Raw genomic sequence first — 14,574 nt, forward strand, 5'->3', positions numbered from 1 at the left:
CAGACCAAAGAAGGCAAATGAAGTGCAATGATAGAATGTCCATTCAAATAGTGGTAGTGAAGCCAGCAAGTGGAAAGTGCAAGATGATTTGGACAGGGCAAATCTGATGAGTGCAGACAAAGAGTGCTGGACTATGGGGACAAGCACTGGACCCATTGATATGGGAGGCCTGTAGAAATGCAGCAGGGAGGCAGGGTGAGCAGGTACCTGATCCGATGGACAGAGTGTGTGCAGGGGCACAGTGCCAACAGAGGAAACTGTTCAGCTGGGTAGAAGAGGGGCTAATGCAGGAGCAAGAAGGAAGGTGTTGAGGGGCTACCAGAGGCAGATATATCTCCCCTCAAGATTCAACGAGGTCAGTTGGCAGTTCAAGAGTGAGCTCCCAGCTGTACACACAGACCTGCTCCTACCTCATTCATTATATTTCACGACTGAGCTTGAGGGAGTGTGGTGTAGAGGATGAAAGGACTCAAGGGGGAAGAATTGGTAGATGGATTGTGTAAGGTATCTCCTACCCTGACCCAAAGAAACCTTGTGCACAATGCAGAGGGTCTGAAGTAACATCCTTGCATCCACTAGTAGCCAGTGAAGGGGACACATAGCTGGAATGATGGGATCCCAGGGCTTGTGGCCAAGGAGAAGTCTTGCAGTCCTGTACCGGATTAGTGGTGGAAGGTGGAGGCCGGTCGATTATTGAATGAGACTGTCACAGTACCCCAACCTTGAATGAACCAGAGCTTGACAGACTGTGAGCATGTAGGAGAATGTTAGGGAGGGCACAGTACGCTTGAGGTGGTGGAGCAATACGTTAATCCATTCCAAGATACATCACATATGTTGGTGTAAAAGGGATGTGCTGAGTCAAAGGTGACCCAGAGGTTCATGGCCTTGCAGGTGGAGGTAGGACGGGGGCCAAGTGGGGCTGGCCAGAGATTGATTGCAAAGGATGGAAAAGGTGCATCAATGGGGAGGATGTCAGTCTTGCTGGCATTCAGACAGAGACCGTTGGTAGTACACCAAATACAAATGGCAATGAGGCTATCTGAAATAAGGGAGGGACAAGAGGTGACCAAGGGCAGCCAGTAAATGAGTTGGTTGTCATCAGCATAGCACCAGAACTTGTATGAAAAAATGATAATGCAGTAGTCAAGAGCTGCCAGGTTCTCTTTGTGAATTGAGGCCAAAAGTTCAGACCCCTGGTGAACAACACAGGTGGAGAGGGAGATGTCATGCATCAATACTCACCAGATGTTGCATCATAGTCCATCCTCTCTCCCACTCCACGAATTTGTTCCTCCGAGATGAACTCTGAAGCGATCTCCTCATGCTGAGTGAGTTCATCCTCCTCTGATGGTGGCCCACCACCAGTCACCAGAGACATGGAGTAATTGGAGGCACGCTTTTGCTTAGCACTGCGTTTGAGGTAATTCCGGTGCTTGTAGCAGTCCTGAGCTGTGCGCACCTGGAAACCCATGGATGTCAGACTATCCGCAACACGCTGCCAGTGGACCCAACACTGGTGATGTTTTGTATGGCACTGTGTGCCCACAAGCATATCACATTGGTGTTCCGACACGTAGCCCATAAGGAAGTCCAGTTCCTGATTGCAGAAAGGCTTCTTCCTTGATGTGCCGGAAGCCGGGGCCGTGTCTGGGGTCCCAGCCTCTTGTGCAGGAGCACACTTACTCCTTTTGGACAGTGGTACTGACCCTGAGGGGGCACTGTGGCCTTGTTCAGTGGGTGCAGTGGCGCTAGTGGACTGGACCAATGAAGTGGGTGTTGGTATGAGGACAGAAGCTCTTGCTCGAGTCTGAGTCACTGCTGGGGTAGTGTTGGCTGTATCTGCACATGCAGTTACCACCACCCGGCTGCTTGGGGCAGCAGATGTCAGTACTGCCCCAGATATGTGTGCCACAGTCACAGCCACGGTGGACGCACATGAGCCCACCTTCCGGACAAGATGGAAATCATCCTGGGAGTCCTCCTCACACAACAAAACATGTGCTGCCTGAACCAGAGCCCGGGTGGAGGTGTCCACAGCTGCACCTACCACCACCGGTGGGCCTGTGACAGCAGAAGTAGATCGCTGTTGGGTGATATGGGCACCAGGTTGTGATGCAACAGCTGCATCACCAGGAAACACATGGGGTGGTGGCATGTCTGCACCAGCACATGGCTGTGCATCCTGTCCGAGAGGGGCACCCCTGCCTCTTCCACCCCTCTAGCCAACCTGGTCACCCTGGACTCCCCGTCCTCCCTGGTCTCCACACCCACGTGCCCGACCACGTCCAGCCCTTGGAGTACGGCCAACGCTGCCACCCTTAGCCTTTGGTGGCCTCCCAACCATTGCGCCGATGGAAAATGGGCTATGGGAGGTTCACTCAACAATTGTCCTGGGCAATTGGCTAGAAGGGGGCAGGGTACTTGATGGTATGGGTACCCAAGTTCCCCTGTAAGGCTGTCTGTGACCCCTGGGGAGAAATGACAGGTCATGCAACGCTTAGGCACCCATTGAAAAAAAAAAGAAAAATCAAAAGTTAAAATGAGACTATGCTCACCAAATTAGAAAAAAAAATAAAAATTGTGCACGCAACCCCGGTAGCCCACGTGCGTGAATATTACCTCCAGCAGTACGGTGTGGCACCCAGGAACACAAAAAACACGTACGCATAGAACACGCAGGCTACAATGACCTCTAAACAGTACTCATGCACAGGGGGTACCACAGTGGGAAAAAAGCATATGTGACTCACCGTCTGCGTTGCGTTGAAATAAAATAATGAATAAAACACACGCGCTTGTACGCGTAGGCAACACCCCGCCAAAATAAGAGGTACGGCCTTCAGACGCTGTGAAGAAATCATGTGTGATTCCAGCAGAGTAAACACACGCGTTGGTCTCCAAGGACAGCACGTACAGTGTTTTGCTGGCCCGAGCTCACCTTTAACCCATGCAGAGAGCAACACCTGCACACGTAACGTCACAGACGCGCTTACGTGCTAAAGGCCTTTACTCGAATTACACGCATTAACACGCGGACGTGCTGTTTTTTCACGTGCTGAATCATTATGCACCCGTCACAGGGAAACACCCGCACGCGTAACGTCACAGACGCTCCTATGCGCTAAGGGCCTTTCCTCGAATTACATGCCACGCAACAACACACAGAAGACCATGCTTTTGGCCATTTTCCTGCCCCCCATAGCCCTGAGCACGCTCCCACCTGCCATCTGCTGCTGCCTGCCTGCCTGCTTTCCACGTGCCCTGCTGTTTGGTGCCTGCACGTCAGCCATCTGCAGGGGTGCAGTTGCTGTGACCACCCCTGCTGGAACAGAAAACTCCTAACTGGGATACCATTGCTCCACAGCCCAGCCCCACCCACACCTGCCTCGGGGGTTGCCATGTCTGACACAACACCATCTGGCACCAGTGGCAACCCCCCAGCAGAGGCGGAGAACTACCAGCTTCAGTGCCAATGAAGTTGGTATCCTGGTGGAGCAAGTCCTGGGGCAGTATGATGCCCTCTTTGGAAGTTTGCGCGCCAACACTGAAGGACCAAAGAGGATCTGGATGGACATCATGACTGCCATCAACGTGGAGGGGGTGGCAGTCCACGACATTAAACACGTCCGGAAGCGCTGGGAGGTCTTCAGGTCCAGGACCCTCAACAAGGCCCGGCGCCTCTTGAAGGCAGCGGACGCTGAAGGGTGCCGGGTCTGCCTAACCAACAACCAGATGAGGGTCCTGGAATGTATATGCCCAACGCTCCACCTCCTGTTCCTTGAGAGGCAGACCAGTCTGGAGTCGAGCGGTAAGTGTACATGCGTACTGAGAGGACGCAGTGCATGTTGAGGTGTGGCAGGAGTATGCAGGTTCCACATGTCTTTGTAGGGCCATGTATGGATGTGTATGTACAGGGATATGAGCCTGCCGCATGTGAGTCCTCTCATGTGTGAGACACATCGATGGTGTGTGTGTTGGTAAGCATGCTGGCCAAATGCAGGTGTGGGTGCACACATTTTTTAAGTTTCTGTGTACGTACTGTGGCATGGCTGTGGTGTCACACATGGATGCTGCTTCCACCTGCATGTATCTGCACTATGTACATTTGCATGTGTGTGTATTTGACAAGTGTGCAACTGTGGTACACCATGGATGCATGTGACACTGACATGTTGGAGGCTGATTGCCAGATGTGACATGGATGGCAATGTTGTCACTGCGACAGGTGGTGGAGATGTACAGATGCATGTATGTCTGGTGGCGTGTGTGCATGTGTTCTGAAATCCCTGTGTTGCATGTGATGTCAGGCTCACCTTCGGCTGCTCATGCTGTTGTTTTTGTATGGATGGTGCTGCCTGGTGCAACATTCCTGTTGATTTGCTCATGTGTGTGAGTTGAAATGACATGTGTGTTGGGGAGTGTGATGCCATGTCTGAAGTTTGACACTGCCACTCATGTGCAACTGTCATGTGCGTACCAGACCATTGCACAGTGCCCTGATGCCTGTGTTCTATCTCTCCCTGTCTGCAGCGTCATCTGATGAAGAGGGTGGAGACGGTGCTGTGGAGCAAAGCGGCAGGGATCACACCACCAGCCAGAGACGCAAGGCCCGGCTCCCCTCCCATGTTGTCATCTCGTTGGGGAGTGAGGAGTATGGTGCCGCATCCCTGGCCGCAGCTGCCGAGGGTAGGTCCAAGAGGCGGAGTTCGGAGGTGGACTCCTCGGCAGCTGAAGGGGCAGCTGAGACCCCACAGGGTCCGATGGAGGAAGATGGCACGGAGTCATCCAGGTTGGTGGGGGGTTTGGTTGAGGAGGAGGCCATGGAAGGGCCACACAAAGGGTCTGAAGGGGGGGATTCCACTGGTGCTAGTGGTGCAGTACAGGGACAGGAGGTAGCACAGGCTGCCGCGGAGGTGCCTGTGTGTAATCCTGTCCCTGATCCTGTGACTGCATCATCCGGCACCAGCAGGGATACCTATGTCCAGACCCGTTTTCAGGGAGAGGATGAGCGCACAACAACTGGCCTTCTTCTCCCTGCGGACGTGGCAATCTGGGACCGTGTTCAGCCTGTCCCGGCTGGGATGGCGTTGCATCAATGGGGCATGCGAGATGACCTGCAGGGTTTTCGTGAAGACACTGTACGTCATCTAAGATGCCTATTTGACCGCGTCGACCTACTACGATGGGTCACCAGTGCTGGATTCTTCCATGTGCTGGACCTTCTTCCGACCCCCTCCTCACCTGAACCCCCTATGCACCAGTTGTCCTCCGTGCCATCTTCCGGCCCATGTATCACCTGGGTACCCTATGGAGCTGCCTCTGACCCAGCAGCCAGGCTGGTGGAGGACACATCCCTGCCACAGTCAGGTGTCGGATGTCCAGCAGGGGTGGCCACCCCAACAACTGCACCCCAGCAGGAGGACGTGCAGGCATCAAGAGGCAGGGCACAGGCACGGCAGCAGCAGGCTCAAAGTGGGAGCGATGATGCCTCGGGGCCATCAACATCAGAAGGGCAGGCATCGGCTGGAGGGCAGGAGGACCCTGGATTGGGAGTGTCTTCCGTGCAGCAGCTGTTGGGCCAGCACATAGATGCGGAGCGGCGGCGGGCGGAAGAGGTGTGGCTCACTATGGTCAGGGCAGAGAACTCCATGTGAAGGGCGCTGAGGCGGGCCGAGTGCCTCGAGGCAATTCGCAGGGAGTTGGAGGTGGACATGGCTCTATCCCTGCGAAACCTCGGGGCCATATAACAGGCCCGCCACCAGGACATAAAACAGGAGTTCGATGATGCCCTGGCCCGGGAAATCGACAAGTGAGCCGTAGGAGTTGCCCGCCGCCATTGTATATAGTTAGATAGTGTTAGGTTTCATTTATGTTTTTCTTTCATTTGGGGTGCTTGGACTATGCCCCAAATGAAATTTTGTAGATAGTTCTTTATTAGGTAGGGATTTGTATATAGTTGAAGACTGCTTTTCTCATCATTTGTTTTGTGTTCACCATGGAGCAATGGATTTTTCAGAATTTGTTTCTTTGGATTTGGTTTGCTGGACGGACACTTTGGACCCATTTTCATTTGGATTTATTTTGATTCTGCTTTCATGTTTTTTATTTCATTTTTTTGGAACATGCAGCATTTTGTTTATTATTTCCATTATTGTGTGATTTCATTTCATTCCCTTGCTTTTGTCATTAATACATTTTTTTTTCATACTTCAATGTGTGGTATTTTCTCACTGGTTTCATGCATGTCACGTTGTGGGTTCTCTCATTCACTTGCACCCATTGTGTGTGTGTGATGGACATGTATTGATGTGCATACTTGCCATTTGGGATGGATCATGTAATGGGGATTTCAATGTGGGGTGGATGGAATACTTGGTTCGGTGTTTGGACTGGGGTGGCGTGGGGTGGGATTTGGGTGGCCATATGGGCCGTGATTATGGATCGTGATGACGTGTTGGTGGGGAACATTGAGTCGGGGCCTTTGGCAGGTGCCCCTCATTGCTGGGTGGGTGAGGGGGTGCAGGGGGACATGAGTCGGGGGCTGCTGGCAGGTGCCCCTCACTGCTGGGTGGGTGAGGGGTGCAGGGGGACATGGGTCAGGGCCTGCTGCCAGGTGCCCCTCACTGCTGGGTGGATGAGAGGGTGCAGGGGGAAATGAGTCAGGGCTCCCAAGTGTGCTCACAAGTGCATGGTGCCATGTGGGCAGCCTGCAGGGCATGGTGAGGGTTGTAGGGTAGTCCCCTGTGGTGTGGGCTGCCTGCAGGGCATGGGAAGGGGGGAACCACACACCCGGGAGGGCTCACGATGGCAAATCACGTGTAAACTCCCTGTGCACCCCCAAATACATGTGCCCCGCTCGCACAAGGCCTATTGGGTGTGTAAGTTCCTGCACACCCCCAAATACACGCAGCACGCTCGCACAGGGCCTATCGCATGTGAAAATTCCTGCGCACCCCCCAAATACACATACCCCGCTCTCACAAGGACTATCGCATGTGAGAATTCCCACGTACCCCCCGAATACACGTACCCCTGTTCACTTAACCAGCACCAAGTTCTCATGAATAACATGTATGATGTATTATGTTGTATGATACCACTAATAGCCGATCACAGGTCCCTGCCTTACTGTAACCCAAGGCACAACCTGTACCCAGTGTAACTAAGTCTCCTTACAAGTAACAGCGCCACAATGCCCCTGGGCTGCCTGCATGCTATATAAATGTAACAAATAAATAAATAAATAAATATATACAGGTCCTCGTGCGTGTGGTACTTCCTACGCACCCCCCGAATACACGTACCCCACTCGCACAAGGCCTATCGCGTGTGTAAGTTCCCGTGCACCCCCCAAATACACGTAGCACGCTCATACAGGGCTTCTCACGTGTGGTACTTCATGCGTACCCCCCCGAATACACGTACCCCATTCGCACAAGGCCTATCGCATGTGTAAATTCCCACGAACCCCCAAATACACATAGACTGCTCGCACAGGGCCTATCGTGTGTGAGAATTCCTGCGCACCCCCCAAATTCACGTACCCCCCTCGTACAGGGCCTATCGCATGTGTAACTTCCTGCGCACCCCCCAAATACACATACCCCGCTCGTACAGTGCCCATTGCATGTGTAACTTCCCATGCACCCCCAAAATACACGTACCCCGCTCGCACAGGGCCTATCGCGTGTGAAACATCCCGCGCACCCCCCCCCAAATACACAAAGGCACCCCATCCACCCTGGGCATGCCCCACAGGCAGCCCATGCCACAGGGGGGTGCTTTTTGTATGCGATTTACCTGACACGAGCGGGCACATTATTCTGGGGCCTGCGCGGGGATTTTTACATGCATTTTCGTGGTTGTGGGGGCTGTATGCTTCTCGACTGGCCTTTGCGCCATGTACTGGATTAGTGCGCTGTTCATGGCACACAGGGCGGGGTTGGGGGCATAACTGACACTGCTGCAGGGTCGCTGCGCCACTCTGCGCCACGGGTGGTTATGGATGTTGTAATCCATGAATACGCTGTGTGCTGAAATGGGTTTTGGCACACGCGGCTGGCGCAAACTACCGCATGCGCACACTGTGCGCCAGCCTCGTACACCACTTGTGCGCTGATTTCTATGAATAACCCCCTTAGGTGGTAATTCATGGAATAAATGTGCGCCAGAATCAGTGGTCCAAGCATGCGCAAGTGTGAAAAAGCCAGCGCACGAGTGCGAATCGCACGCGTGCAATTCATGGAAGGACCTGCGCGTGTAATTTCCGGGATGTGCACCAAATCCGCACGTGGCGCAAACCGGCGCATGCGTCATTTCTGCATCCCGAAAACCATGCGCAGATGCGCACATCGAAAGCGCACAACGTCAGCGCACAAATCAAAAAGGGAGCGGAACAAGGGTCGGAACACGCGGAATGGGGAACAATGTGTGAAAATAAGGGCATAACAGGGGAAGTACTGCTGGGAAGTACACGGAATGCCCACACGCACAGGCAGGAGTACAGGAAACAACAAATCAATGTCACCCAGGGTGAACACTGAGGACTGCAAAACGGACTCTATCTTTTTATAGAACCCTGTCGGATTTTTCCTCATATCAGGAATAGATTGCCTAATAGTATTCACTTCCTGTCTTGAGAACGGGACGTGAACGAACTGCGATACATAATGCGCAGGAATGTCCACAGCGACTATATTCCGTGCAACATCGGCCGAAATCTGAACCTTCGGGACAAATGTCGGAGGAACCTCTCTCATAGGCAACTGAGAAGTAGGTGACTCCGAACGTTTACTAAGCAACAGAGCCAAGTCGAGCGCTAAAGCAGTCGAAGAAGTGTCAAGTGAAAAAACTCTCTTATAAATGCTCAATAACTTTGTGGGACAACTAATCTTCCTTTTTACACACTCATCCTGCAGGTACTTTACCATTACCTGTATCACTTTCCTCTGCATTTCTAGCATATATTGGGCCTCATTACGACCCTGGCGGAAGACGTAAGTTACCGACTCCGCCATGGAGAAAGGGGGAATTACCACCCCATTACAAGGTTGGAGGGGCGGTAATATCCACTTCCTCCATGGCCCTTCCCCATACCCATTTTTGCCCCACCGTAATTAGCACCAAGGTCCCTTTGCGGGTCCCTACTATAACTGCTGGTCTATACCAGCTGTTAAGGTTGGGTCCCGCAAAGGGGCCTCGTAATTAGGTGCTAATAGGTTAACAGCGCTGCAGCCTTTTACGGCGCCGTTAACCCATTAGCGCCTGGGTCGTAATGAGGCCCATTGACTGTATGTGTCATATACCTCAACTAGAGTTATCGATATGTCTGAAATCCATCTAATCGCGTCTTTCTTACAAATTCGCGTTTCCTCAGATATCGGTTTACGACACGGAAGGAACCGTTTCTGTACATACATATTTTCCTCCTCGTCATCCTCATCCTGTAACTTCTCTAACTCCTTTCTATACTCAAACAACCTCTTGACATGCTCATTTACCTTCGCCACAGTGTCTCTAGAAAGCGCTAGAGAATTTAGATCCCTTAAACCTTGCGGATGATCCGCATTATTTAATCTTCCCCATATTATACATAACTGAATCGCTAAACCTTCAATAAAAACATTTTACTGAGGAAAATTATCCATATTACAAAGTGTGGCAAAAACGCTAGCTTGATCATCTTTCTCTCTACTTTTAAGTTGTTGCAACACTTCTTTTTTCCAATACTGCAAAACATCAAATGCTGCAGGTCTAGCCTTTTTCTTTAATAGAATTGACTCTAAATACTCAATACGAGGGATTTCAAAACTATGATTGATTGGCCACTGAAGTTCGGAGGCATGTCTGGTTTGTCTGTGCCAAATATCATTAAATACTATACTTCCAATGCCATGCTTACAGTACATAGTACATGCCGGCGACCCCTCCTGTGGTGCGAGACGGCTAAATTCCAACGATTGTCTATCACTGCGGAATAATGCCCTAAAGCAGGTAGACAATTTCCCAGGCATATCTCTGTCATGATCTCTGCTTCCAAAAGGTCAGGGTTTTCCCAACTCCCTTGGAAGCAGATCCATAACCCAGGTTCCGAGTGCCAACCAGTCCCAATTGGGACCTTTTGGACACAGTCCTGGCGCCAGTGGCACCAGGCTCATAAATTTGCCCAGTCCCAGCACTGGAAGCGCCGGGCTCATAATGCTTGGGTGGACTTACCTGCAGCAGACCATGCTGCTTACTTGCCTGCCAGTTGAGTCTCTGATCCTCTTCTGTTTGGAACTACTTTTCCTGTTGGGTGGGGCAGGAGCCACTCCCTAGATTCAGAACACTGGAACTCTTCTGGAAAGCAGGAACTCTTTTCTTACCTAGGCGTGGCTGTGGAAGGAGACACCACTACAGGAGGCTATTTAAACCACACCCGATGGATGAATCTTGCTTTGCGTTATTCTGCATCCTCAGCAGCAGAACGCTCATCGTGTCTTCTGCATCTGATCCTGGGCCTAAGGAAAAAGGCTTACCATTCTGAATCCAGTCTTCAGCAACACCTATAAAGACAAGAAAGAACAGGTTAGCATTACGGTCTTCAGTGACAGCTCTTCACTTACCTGGTCCATCGGCTGTCACCAACGCCTCGCGCTGCATTCCGGCATCTGAAAGACAAAGGCTTACCTACTCTTCGTGTGCTCCGGAGGTCTTCACACTTCATTCCAGCATCTGAAAGACAAAAGCTTACCAACTCTTCGCACGCTCCGGAGGCCTTCGGTGCTGCATCCCTCATCTGAAAGACAAAACAAGGTGCGTTTAAAGACATTGGGGAACTTTAATACTCACGTGCCATTACTCCTTTCCACATCTAACCCAGTGGGTATTCCGGCACCCTGCAGCCGCCCCGAACTTGTACCTGCAAAATAAAAAGACAGTTAGAGCGCATCGTGAAGCAGGCAACAAGCGCTTACTTACGTGCTTCCAGGCGCTTCTATTCATCACACGGGCTCCATCTTCAACTCACTTCAGCCCGCCATCCGCCATGGCCGGAACCCTGCAAAACAAGAGACATCATTACTAAAGACTTTAAAGACATTAGAATTACTCGAAACTTACCGTTCGTGCAGTAAACGACGGACAGCAGTCCTCTGAAGTCAAGAGGCCTGCTCCCCTTATCCAGTGAAGAAACTGGTTACAGCACCCTGCCTCGAGGCAGATGGAGAGCACGGAGTTCACTTACCTAAGGTGAGAGCGTTAACCTTTGGGGTTCTACAGGAGAAGAGAAAGGGAAGAAGAGAGAGACATTCAATAACCCAGTTCATTAATCCCACATTTTCTATCTGCAGACATCTTACCCTTCGAGCCAGACATACAGTGCACAGAGGTCCAGCCCAAAGAGCCAGCCGTGTGTTACACATCACCTTTGAAGATACGGTATATGCCCAGTCAAGACCGGCGCCTCTACGGGAATCAGGTGAGCGTTACAGAACGCAAAGCCTACCACAAAACTCCCGTCCAGGCGCTATGGAAACCTCGGATACGGACCAGCTAGCCCAGTTACTTGGGGAACTAAGGGCAGAAGTGCATGCAGCCCGTCAGGAAACGAACGCTCTAAGAAGGGAACTGATTATTTCCAAGGAGCGAACAGATGATCTCGCTAGACAATTGCTAGAGTCACAAGCCGGACAGACCCCGTTACCCGCATCTGGGGGAAATCTTCCTTCTACATCCTCTATGAATCCAGTGCAGATCAACCTACCTGGGAATGTACCTCTGGCTCCGCCCGAACGATTTTCTGGTGACCCAAAGAGGTTTGCAGTATTTATCAATCAGTGCCGGTTGCATTTCTTATGCCGGCCAGCAGCCTTTCCAACTGATCAAGCTAAAGTAGCTTTCGTGCTTTCGTACCTTAGTGGCAATGCGGCAGACTGGTCGATCCCTCTAGTAAATCAAGATGATCCGGTCCTCCATGATTTTCAAGCTTTTCAGCTCAGTATGGAAAAACTGTTCGCAAGACATTCACAGGGGCAGGCCTTGGACAATGAGCTTCTTTCGTTGCGACAAGGTAATCAAGAACTTTTGGCTTATATTGCGTCTTTCAACAGACTGATAGTGGAAACTCACTGGCCTGAGGACAAAAGGATTACGCTGTTTTATAGAGGTCTACGCGGAGAGCTCAAAGATGTGTTAGCCCAAGTAGTGAATCCCCCACAAGATTGTTCGGACTATATAGACTTAGTCGTTCAAATAGATCACAGACTGCAGAACAGGAAGGCTGATCGTTCCAAGTTTGATGCTCGAGTATTTTCCAAACCGCCAACTCCTTCCAAAGGAGTAGACTCCGGGGAACCCATGCAAATAGGGGGCCTGAAAGGTCCTCTAACACAAAAGGAGCGGGAAAGGAGAAAACAGTTGCAATTATGCCTCTATTGCGGAAACTCAGGGCACTTTCTTTGAGACTGTCCGGTGAAACCTGCCAAGAAGGCAGTAGGAGCTGCAGTTACCAAAGTTACAAACTCTGAGCAGGGAAACGACCTCGCCTGACAAGAATAGAGGTCCTCTTGCCGAGCGTGAAAACCAGTTCCGTGACCTTGCATTTCGTGATACCTATGGTCCTCATTAGCCCTGATAATCCGGATCGATTACATGCAATTGAAGCTTACGTCGACAGCGGTGCCATCTGCAATTATGTGGATCATGAAATGGTTTTGAGGATGAATCTAACTCTTTGTCCCAAGGCTGTAAAGGACGTCATTACTACGGTGGATGGTACGGAGATAGCCTCCGGGCCAGTAACGCATACCACTCAAGAAGTGACGCTAGTAAGTCAAGATGGACACCATGAGAAGATCGTGTTCGATGTGATCAAGGCCCCTCAGTTTCAGATTATTCTAGGAATACCTTGGTTAGAGAAACACAATCCTCTGATCGATTGGCGAGCAAGAACGGTCCAGTTTCCAGAATGTGTCTCTACTTGTCACCCTCCACCTGGTGTTGCACTGGCAGCAATTTCTTCAGAGACTCCCCAGTTACCTCCCGAATACCTAGAATACCAAGATGTTTTCCGGAAGGATCAGGCTAACTCTCTACCTCCTCATAGGTCTTATGACTGCCAGATCGACCTGATACCTGGATCTACTCCTCCTTGTAGTAGAATTTATGCCCTCACCGAGCCTGAGAACCTTCACCTTCGACAATACCTGGATCAATACCTGGCAAATGGGTTTATTCGTCCTTCCAAGTCCCCTGCTTCTTCAGCTTTGTTCTTCGTTCCAAAAAAGGAAGGAGACCTTAGAACTTGTATAGATTATCGCTCCCTGAACCAGATCACCGTTAAGAATAGATATCCGTTACCTTTGATCCCTGAACTCCTGGACCAAGTCAGAAAAGCATGCATATATACAAAGCTGGATCTTAGAGGAGCTTACCACTTGGTACGAGTAAAAGAGGGCGATGAATGGAAGACGGCCTTCCGCACCAAGTATGGGCTATTTGAATATCAGGTCATGCCCTTCGGACTTTGTAATGCCCCGGCCGCCTTTCAATATTTTATGAACGATGTCCTCAGAGAGCTCATAGATGTGTGTGTTGTTGTTTACATTGACGACATCCTCGTTTATTCTTCATCGGAATCTGAACATCGGAAACACGTGAAAATGGTTCTCGAAAGATTGCGTCAACACAAACTTTTCGCTAAGTTGGAAAAATGTGTTTTCAACGGGACTGAAGTTGAATTCTTGGGATTCATATTATCACCTGGCGGCGTGCGTATGGATTCAAAGAAGGTCGATGTGTTCTCAAATGGCCATCACCATCCTCCGTAAAAGGTGTGCAAAGCATGTTAGGCTTCGCTAACTTTTACCGCAGGTTTATCCCCGAATTCTCTCGAATAGTCCAGCCCATCACTGCCTTGTTAAAGAAAAACAAACGTTTTGAATGGTCTACCGAGGCGGAACAAGCTTTCCAGGATTTGAAGACTAAATTTATCTCTGCACCAATCTTAAAACACCCTCGCCCCGAACTCCCCTACATCATGGAAACTGATGCTTCAAGCCTTGCCATGGGGGCAGTTCTATCACAAAAGGACCCGGTAACCAATCAGTTGCATCCCGTGGCATTTTGGTCCCGCAAATTCTCGCCTCCTGAAATCAATTACACGATTACTGACAAGGAACTTCTGGCTATCAAGTCTGCCTTTAAGGCTTGGCGGCATTATCTGCTGGGGGCCCGACACACCGTTACTGTGATTACGGATCACCGAAACCTGCAATATTTGAAAACCGCAAAAGCCCAATCCTCTAGACAACTCCGTTGGGCATTATTCTTTGCCGAGTTTGACTTCATAATTACCTATCGACCTGGTACAAAAAACGGTAAAGCTGATGCCCTTTCTCGGATGGGAGGGGAAGAACACTTGATCAACCCTAAACCTGTACCAATCATTCCCGAACAAAGAATTCTGGGTGTAATCGCCACAGAATCCATAGAGGAAGTTAAGGATAAAGCCAGGCAACTTGTAACTCCAGCAGACATACACAATTGGCATCTGCAGGGAAAGGACTTTGCAGTAAAGGACAACTTATTGTA

Source organism: Ambystoma mexicanum, chromosome 2p, assembly GCF_040938575.1.
Source record: "Ambystoma mexicanum isolate Mex_15411 chromosome 2p, UKY_AmexF1_1, whole genome shotgun sequence".
NCBI classification, from domain to species: Eukaryota; Metazoa; Chordata; class Amphibia; order Caudata; family Ambystomatidae; genus Ambystoma; species Ambystoma mexicanum.